Here is a 9,148-nt window from a genome sequence, read left to right as displayed (position 1 = left end):
TTATTTTAGTTGTCTAGCAATCTAGTAGGTAGAGTTACGCCGACATACACTAAACGTTAGCTGAGTATACAGATATTTTTTCACTTACAAATATGTTTTGTAGGTTCTCTTTATTAGTTTTATTGACATCAGCCAAGTGTAAAATTTGCTCTTAGAACAAAACACTTTGTCCAGTTGATTTTCGTAAAACGCTTGATGCACTCAAACTTTTATCACTTGATGTGACACTATCAAGTAGATCACTCTGTTGTTAAACCGGAAATGGTTATATGAACAGGAAGCAGTATTTTATTGTATATAATGTTGGTTGGAAATTTAAAATATGAAAATAATAATTTTCATGAATTTATTGTTGTTTAATTTAGCTTATAACAGGAATTGAGTGTTAAATATGTACATAGTATATTGCACCAAATATGACCTTTACCTGTCCAGCACTGCATAGCCAAGTAGGGACTTATGTAAACAATGGTAGCCAGAATTCATATAAACAAATGTGATGTGTATATATAAACAGTGCAGTACAGTTAGAGTAACGATGATTGTATAATTATAACGTAAAATATTTCAAGGTCATGAGAAAATAATAGTTTAGATAGTGAATTGTATATAGCTGCTTAGTACAGCATTATGAGTATGTAAGGTAAACATGACCAATTTAGCAGATGTTAGGTTCTGCGTAATTGTTAAGTATTTGATTATTATATATGTAAATAGTGACCAATATGCGGTGGGTCTGAAGACTGGTAGTACCAATTGTCATTCCAGACAATAGCTTCCTGGGATTGGGGAATGGACCAATCAACGGTCGTTGCACTAAATGTGCATCCCCAATCCATCAGCACTTATCCCATACACAATAACAAATGGCGCCAAGATTCTGCATTTTGTGTCCAAATCGGTATGATTTTGACAGAATCTTGATATGGTTGGGTCGCCAGGATCAACCATTGTTCTTGAGGAATTTCCACCTGCGGAGTTGTCCGACTTTTGGCTTCCCCTATAAATACTGGGCAGTTTTCGCTGCTCATTGCACTTGGATCTAGGGATGCCAAAGGGACAACTTCCGGTTGTGGGACTGACTCTACGGAAGCGTGATAGGGAGCGAGCCTTCTTGTGGACTTCACTGTGCTATATAAACAACAAGTAGAAAGGAATTTGGACTTGGCTTTTTCTTCGGGAAACACAACGCGAGCGGGGGCACAGTGGGGTTACATTGATTGTAAATTGTATAAATAGAATACAGTAAAATGCGAGGATGAAACCCGGTTTGGGTGTAGCCAAAATATGTTATGTCATTTTTGGCAGTACTTTAATGTAACCGCCTCAACATCCAGCGGCGGACACGAGTTGTGAAGGCCGTCTTATACTGCTGCAGCATCATCAGTTGATTTCTTCCAGCAACGGTAACAGCAAGATTGGGTATGCAACCAGACTATCCGTCATAGGCTGAAATGTAACAGAATGTGTGCAAGGAGAATTTACACATGCCCTTTGTTTAGAAGACATCATCTCACCCATCGTTTTTATTGGGCTTGGCAACACTGATGCTGACTCTAACGGTGCTGTAACAATGTAGTTTTTGTTTGAGGTACAATGATGGGATGCAGCAAGTATGGTGATGTCGGAAGAAACGCTTGACAGACTGCTGTATAATCGAGCATGACCAACTTGAAAGTGGTAGTGTGATGATCTGAAAATCGAACCAGATTAGTCATTGTCAAATGTAATTTAAATGTCATTCAGTAATGAGACGAAATTTTAAACTCGTCGCAGTTAAGGAGCTTTATACTATGCTATTGTGAATTTTCTATTGTATCGTATATTGTGAGTTGAAGGTTTTCTGTTCTTGCTCGTTCCGTCGTCTGCCTCACCTTTTATATTTATGTCAAACCAGTCATGTTGGTCTCTTGTGGATTCAAATACACTAGAAAAAAAATTAGATTGTAAGACCGAATGTTATTCCGATTACAAGGAAGTCCTTGTTTAGGATATTTAACTTCCTTGTAATTTCCTCTCCTACTACTGTAGATCCACTATATCATTATCTTTATAGAACAATTATACAGACAATTTCTTTGACAACTTTGTCCTGCCATCTCCACGTAAATTTTTTTTCTCCAGACCACAATTTGTTTACACTATTATGTTCTCATCCAGGATAACCATTTATGTAAATATCAAAACAAATCAAACCCGAGGACTTCAAAAAACAAATAGCAATTTTAATATAATGAATATGCACCGTCAGGAGGATTATATCCATTGAGTACAAGAAATTTAGTCACTCGATTGGTTTCGATAAATCTCTTTTTGAAAAACAATTATTGATTATTAATCCATTGTAATCTTGTGATAAAGAAATTGATTCTTTCATTGATATCCATAAATCACTTGGTTGTTTTTTAAATATATGCTTGAAGTCATTTTAGATTTCAATTAACTAATGAGCTTTTGAATATTATTGTAGGAATCCCCTTTATAGACTGTGCACTGCCTTAACAAAATATGAAGACATGGTGTCTTTATCACTAATGTTTTAGTGTATTTTGTAGATCATATTTTAAAATCCCAAAGTGAAGTACCTGTTGTAACCATGTTTTCAATTAATTGTAATACAACGTTATAAAACTTCGAATTATGGGCACATTCACATATCGTGTATATTCATATATTGACTTTCTTTAAAACTTCTGTTTCATTTATTTTCTAAATAGAAGAAACCGCTATACATAACGCGCAATGAATATAATGTAATAAGGTGCATCTTTCATTTTAACATTTTATTGGTATCAATATCAAAGAAATCGAATAAGAAGGCTCAATGCCTATGTAATTTTTTTATCGATAAATGGACAAATATCAAAAACCAACATACGAATATGAACATGCAATGCACATGTAAATTTATGTTCTACCTGGTCATATTTCCATGTTAGATATAGGGAAGGACGACTCTTTTGTCCATTTCCTTTTTAGCGTTAGTGCAACCACTAAAGAAAGTATTGGATATATATGAAATTTTCCTATAATAATTGTTGATATTCGTCGATGCGACAAGAAGTATAAACATCATTTGTTATACTTGATCTCTTGTATAAAGTAGCCCTGAATGTCCGAAGTTGTCAAACGTACACACGTGAATAGTGACTAGCACATTTTGCACATATTTAGATAGATAGGACTTCACCATGCACTCGTCTCGTACTTTTATAATACTTTCAATTATGGTTCCTTCGATCAAAAATTTGGAAAACCTGAAGTTTAGTAGGGGAAACTAGATAGGATGCAAAATATAAAGAGATCTTAAGATGATGTAGGGGAATGTATTTATTCCTCAAATGACCAATAGGACTATTCTGAATATTGAATTTAATAGTACTACTTTTCATTAATAAATCATGCCGTCCTTGTTAACAGCTGGGGTCGGTGACAAAGCTGATAATTAAATGATTGTAACGTCTGTTACCATATGAGGATGCAAAATTATTATAAAGCGCCTGAACTAGTATTCATCTTTACTTTCATTTTATTTTTACGGTAATTATTTTACTGCAATTTTATTTCACTTTCCATCCTGTGGTTAGACACTAGCTCAGCATTGTTCTAACGATCACTTAATCAGAACAATGAAAAACAAAAAAGGACTGCCTGTACTGAGTTCACAACTTTACAGTGAATGCTGTGCTAGTATTTCTCAAAGGCATGTCACTCTTCCAACCACATCTTCCAGAGTTTACTTGGTATTGTTTCAATTAGATAAATGTAATTATATGTATTATATTCCTTTAAACAACATAGTTGAATGGAAAAGAGATCGCATCCATCAAATAATGGCCCCTGGAACACATTTTAATTTTTATTGATCAATCTATTGTGAAGTGTACGGAATATGGCACAGATGGATAACAAGTGTATCATCTCCCACGAAGGTCAGGAGATTTAGCACAATATTGTTAACGGTAGGTTTCAACGTAGTTCTGGAAAAATAAAACGTTCTCATTCAGTTCAAACTGTTTATTCTACCAACAAGTTTAACAAACAAGAAATATTTGCATGTTCCATCACGAAATTTCTTTTTTTTATCCAACTTTAGCGTTTTTTCTTCAAATATTTATAGTTTATCATCTTGTGACGTTGCGCACCGGATACCCATAAACATATAAACTCTCAATACAGAATGCAGCTGATATTTAACCAAGACATTGTATAAAGTAGTTGTCTGTAGATGGTCGTGAACTTTTATTGGAGTCTATTATTCTCTACTTTTTCCCCTATTTCAAAACCTGCATTCTTTCAAGAGTGTAATTAAAACCCATTTTTTTACAACACAGTTCATTACGATCGAAGTTCGTTTGTTCCGTGGATTGTGACGATTTTGCGAAATGTGTAATCTATGATAGGAGATACTATACTTCTTTCTAAGAATATATTGGAGAAAAGATCATGCATTTTGGTTTTAACATGAGACGAAATCGAATCAAATAAAAAATCTAGCGAGAAAGCACATTATCTAATCCCTGGTATATGCATTCAATCAAGCATACTAACACCAATCTAAAATAGATTGAATTTTAAAGTGATGTAATTATCGCAATATCGACTAAAGTCAAATAGAAATAAGATCTGTACAGTTTTATTCGAAATGTTCTTCTCAGCCATTGACAACAATGTCTATCTTGTAATGGAAACAGGTGTTTGTGCACTAAAATTGATTGATAAAACAAGGAATATTACAAAGAAGTTTTGAATATGTAATGGAAGACTAATCTAAAGTTATCGGCACGTTTCTTTCAAATGGATGATTCTGTCATATATACATATATCAGGGATTATTATCGTGTCTATCATGTTGATGATGAAGATCATGTCAACATTTTTATTACTAGAATATTCGTTTTGCTTTAATTTTTTATACATTTTATTTTTACTCTTTATTGATACAAATGATAAAGTGTTTTTTACTATTGTTATTGTGTCCGATAATTGGAGGATAACTAACTCCAGTATGTCTTAGTATGTAATCAAATAAACAATTGAAGTCTTTTTCAATATCCATTATACCAATGCTTCTGTTAGCAATGACACTGGATTAACATTGTTTCACAAAAAGTGAGGTTTAGTTTTTTAATGGAATTATAAATATTGTTGATTTCATTATTAATATAATCTAGGATGTGATTGTCAGATGGTTATGTCGTCTTAGGGCTTACCAGATATCCAACAAACCAGTGACATAATCACCAGGATGTTTGTCGTCGGCATTTACAAAGGACACTTTAATTCCTTTATAAAGAGGAAGATTATTTACAAGAAATAAAAGCCGTTGTAAAGATAGTTTACGCGAGATGTATTTAAAGCACAACATTTGATAGTCAATACAATATCAATTACATCAGTTTAAAACCCAGTGTCGAAAAAAGACTGACATTTGACTTCGATATTTAAAGAAAACTATAAAGTTTAGTGCAAAGAGGAAGTATAAGCATTCCTAATGATATATATATATATATATATATATATATATATATATATATCTGCATAGATTCGCACTTGGATTTTTAAATATTATATCGGAAGATTAGGCACACTCCTGAAAACTACTAAATGCATATTTAGAATTAAAACTGAATGATAAGACTGTTTAGTGATATGAAAAACATATTAATGTATATTTATATACTTGTTGAGTTTTCCTGGGTTTTATATTTGCGAAATCATTCTGTTATCGTTAGAAGGTTGACATTTGTTTTGAAGTCAAGTTTCCTCTTAAAGCTATGAAACCGTTAATATTATGAAATACAGGTAAAACACGTGCTTTGAGATAAATGACATATATTCTTGGTCTATATGTAAACGCATAGAAACAGCAGAACCCCTGACAACCCTTAGCGTAAACCACGTCTGCTTTATCATTAGTACATGAAACGAACCTAACGTGCGTGTTAATCTTATGTCAAGGAAGACGGTTTAGTATATGTATCTTTGTAAAACCTATAGAATAATAATGATAACATATTATCATTTATAAATTATGGCGTAAGCTGATCTGGGTTTTGATGTTTTTTCTTTGTAGAACCAGACGTTTATAATACAACAAATATTTGAAATGTATATCTGTGTATGATTACCCTTACGTGACCCTATATTTGATAACTTTAAATGTTTACTAACATGCGAGATTCTACTCGTATCTTGTGAATATTTATAAAGAATATTTTTCAGGTTTTATTCATGAAGTTTAAATTCGGCGTTTGGTGTTTGTCTATATTGTGATTATATTTTGATCTGTTATATAATTTAATGTTTTCTCAGTTCTATTTAACAAATTATACATTTGATTTCTTTTTAAATGCAAGACAGTATTTTGATATTCGCATTTTTCAGTTTCGATTTACTATAAAAAGGTCTCTTGATCAAAAGGGCGATTAATAAAGCACCCATGATATCCAAATTTATGTATTTCACATTGTCCTGCCGAAGGTACCTCACTAATTACACCGTACAATTGACTTATGGACATAATTAAAGAGAAATTACAAAAAAAAAAATCTCATTTTGAATATATTTTATAAGCGAACGCATATGTATACAGCCCTTTGTGTTTGGACTGTTGGTATCTGCAAAGATGAAATTTTGAATTTGTACTATAAAGTACATGTATATGTATTGAACATATGTCTTTGTTTTGGCTACCGATATCCGAATATTGGACCATTGGCCTTTTAAAACGGATACAATGGTATTACCCTGACGTCACACGGGATTCCCACAAGGTGTTATGGGAAAACCAGCGGAGTTTTAATGATAATACATATATATTAAAAAGCTTACGGTGCAATTTAATGCCAATTACCAGTAACGTGTATTTGATGTGTTTCTGAGTTATTTATAGAACTGCGAACCTCCTTTGTTTGACAATGTCTTGTCTGAACTGGTAATCAAGGACACAACACATTTGTTTACCTCGACCTTCACCTACAACGCACCCATTATATTTTCGTCTGTTGATCTATCATGCATAGGTAGTTAGTATATCAATATGTTAAAGCTGTAAGCTTCAAGGTAATATTCCTTTTAAAGGAAACGAACAGAGGCAGCTTTTCACACAGCTGTATAATAAGTGTGATAATCTTATATAATAGATATATTGACGAGGATTTCTTTTCCACCAAGTTGTGTTCCCAGGTTGCAGTAGATTTGTCATTCACATTGTTCTCATGTGACACTACTAACGTGGATTAGCATAGCGGGTCCCATCTATGAAGGAGATGTTGACACCTATATATATTATATTTTGATACAGTGTACATGAGAAAATGGTGAGCAATGCTTCTGTCATTTGGAAAAACAATACAATCTAAGCCTGATTGAAAGATGTGATAATGTTCTAATTTCAGTGATATTTTTATATTTCAACTCATTAAAATGGTTAACTGTTTATCAAAAATTTTATTCACCCAATTACCTGTCGTTTCTGCTACAACTTGCAGGAAACTGCCACTTGATAGAAACTGAAAAGTACAGAGTATCTGCTATTCAACTGACAGTGCGTGGTTTCTTCGTGGCTTTCTTCCTTAAATGTTTTCTGAGGAGGTGTTAGAGAAAAAAAATATTTTCCAAATCTGTATCGTTCCCTCAACTCGTGTTCTGTAAATTCTCCACCAAGAATTGCCCAATGACTGAAAACACTTTCTTTCCTTTGAGGGGTACCAACAACCAGCACGATGGCGGCCATATTTTATCACTCGTTAAATACTTAACAGTAGGTGCACGAGTGATTAAAGTTAGTTAATTAGTTAGTCGTTCAGTTTTTAACAATAGTCCACAACATCGTAAATTCTTAGCGACTCGCTATTGACCGATTCAGTGTAAAAGGTATCATTTAGAACTGCAGTGTAAAAGAAGAATGATTTTAATGTGCATTTTAATGCGTAGAACATGTTCTATTTTAGTATGCTGGAAGTTGCAGAACTAAATATACCGTATTCTCAGTATATACATTTCCACGTATATTTCATGTGTTTATATAACACTCGTGTGAAATCATCAAATAAAACTATTGAAATATTTGTAAGGGTTATATATATTAATGAAAAGACATTACATAATAAAAAGATAAAACCATTGTGTGCTGACTATCAATGAAGTTACACATAAATTAGAATACACCTGTAATAGGCTGAGGTGCAGACAGCAATCAGAGTAACAGGAACATAACTGCAGTAAATATAGTCTGGTCCAGAAGTGCAGGTGCATGACAACCAGTTTGCGATGACTGTCTCAGGGAGTATCACAACGATGAAAACCGGAGAATCGTCTCCCCATATGTCCCCTTAATGTTGTTCGTTTAGAGGGTATAATTAGATACAAAAGAACAAATAATGAGTCATCCATTCTCAAGCACAGTCAAATCAGGATTACAGTTCTATTGTGAAAGTAATTAGTTGTTGATATTAAAGAGCTACAAAGAACTTTTGAACATTCTTAAACATACTCTTTTATTAAAGTTATTTCTTTATTAACAACATTAGATTTGTCTACTCTGTAGACTACCACAGCTGACTTGGTTTCGTCTCTATACGAAGCTGAATTTATCAGGGAGCTTTTTAAAACAGGTCACAAAGACTTTGCATAGCCGTTCAGTTTCACTTGTAATATACTGATGGCATTTGTCTTTAAATATCAAGATATTTATTAGCCACGTGCATCGCACATACCCACCAAAATTGGAAATCAATGACGCGTCAGACTCTACTACATCACCCGTTTATCTCGATCTTTTCCTGCAATGCAACTAAGATGGACAGCTTTCTACCAATGGTTTCAATGTCCCTATCACGAATTTCGCATTTCAGGACAGCAACTTGCCGGCATTCTAAACCTATGGTGTTTACATGTCATAGTTGATTCGATATCCAATTACCTGTTCCTAATAGCACGATTATTGTACAAGATATCTTAAAAAGGAAAACTCATAATACAAGATTTGTATTTGTAAAATACTGCATATCATCTTCTTGATATATTGTTCTATATGTTATCAAGAATAAATAAAGCCAGTTATTATTATTATTATTATTATTATTGTAAGGTTTCAAGAGATACTGATTAATGAAAATAATTTCTTCAAGAGAGTAAAATAAAT

The sequence above is a fragment of the Ylistrum balloti genome, unplaced genomic scaffold (genome assembly GCF_031769215.1).
Source record: "Ylistrum balloti isolate Yb309-2 unplaced genomic scaffold, AGI_CSIRO_Ybal_v1 Utg369822, whole genome shotgun sequence".
NCBI classification, from domain to species: Eukaryota; Metazoa; Mollusca; class Bivalvia; order Pectinida; family Pectinidae; genus Ylistrum; species Ylistrum balloti.
Note: the sequence above shows the minus strand (reverse complement) of the source record.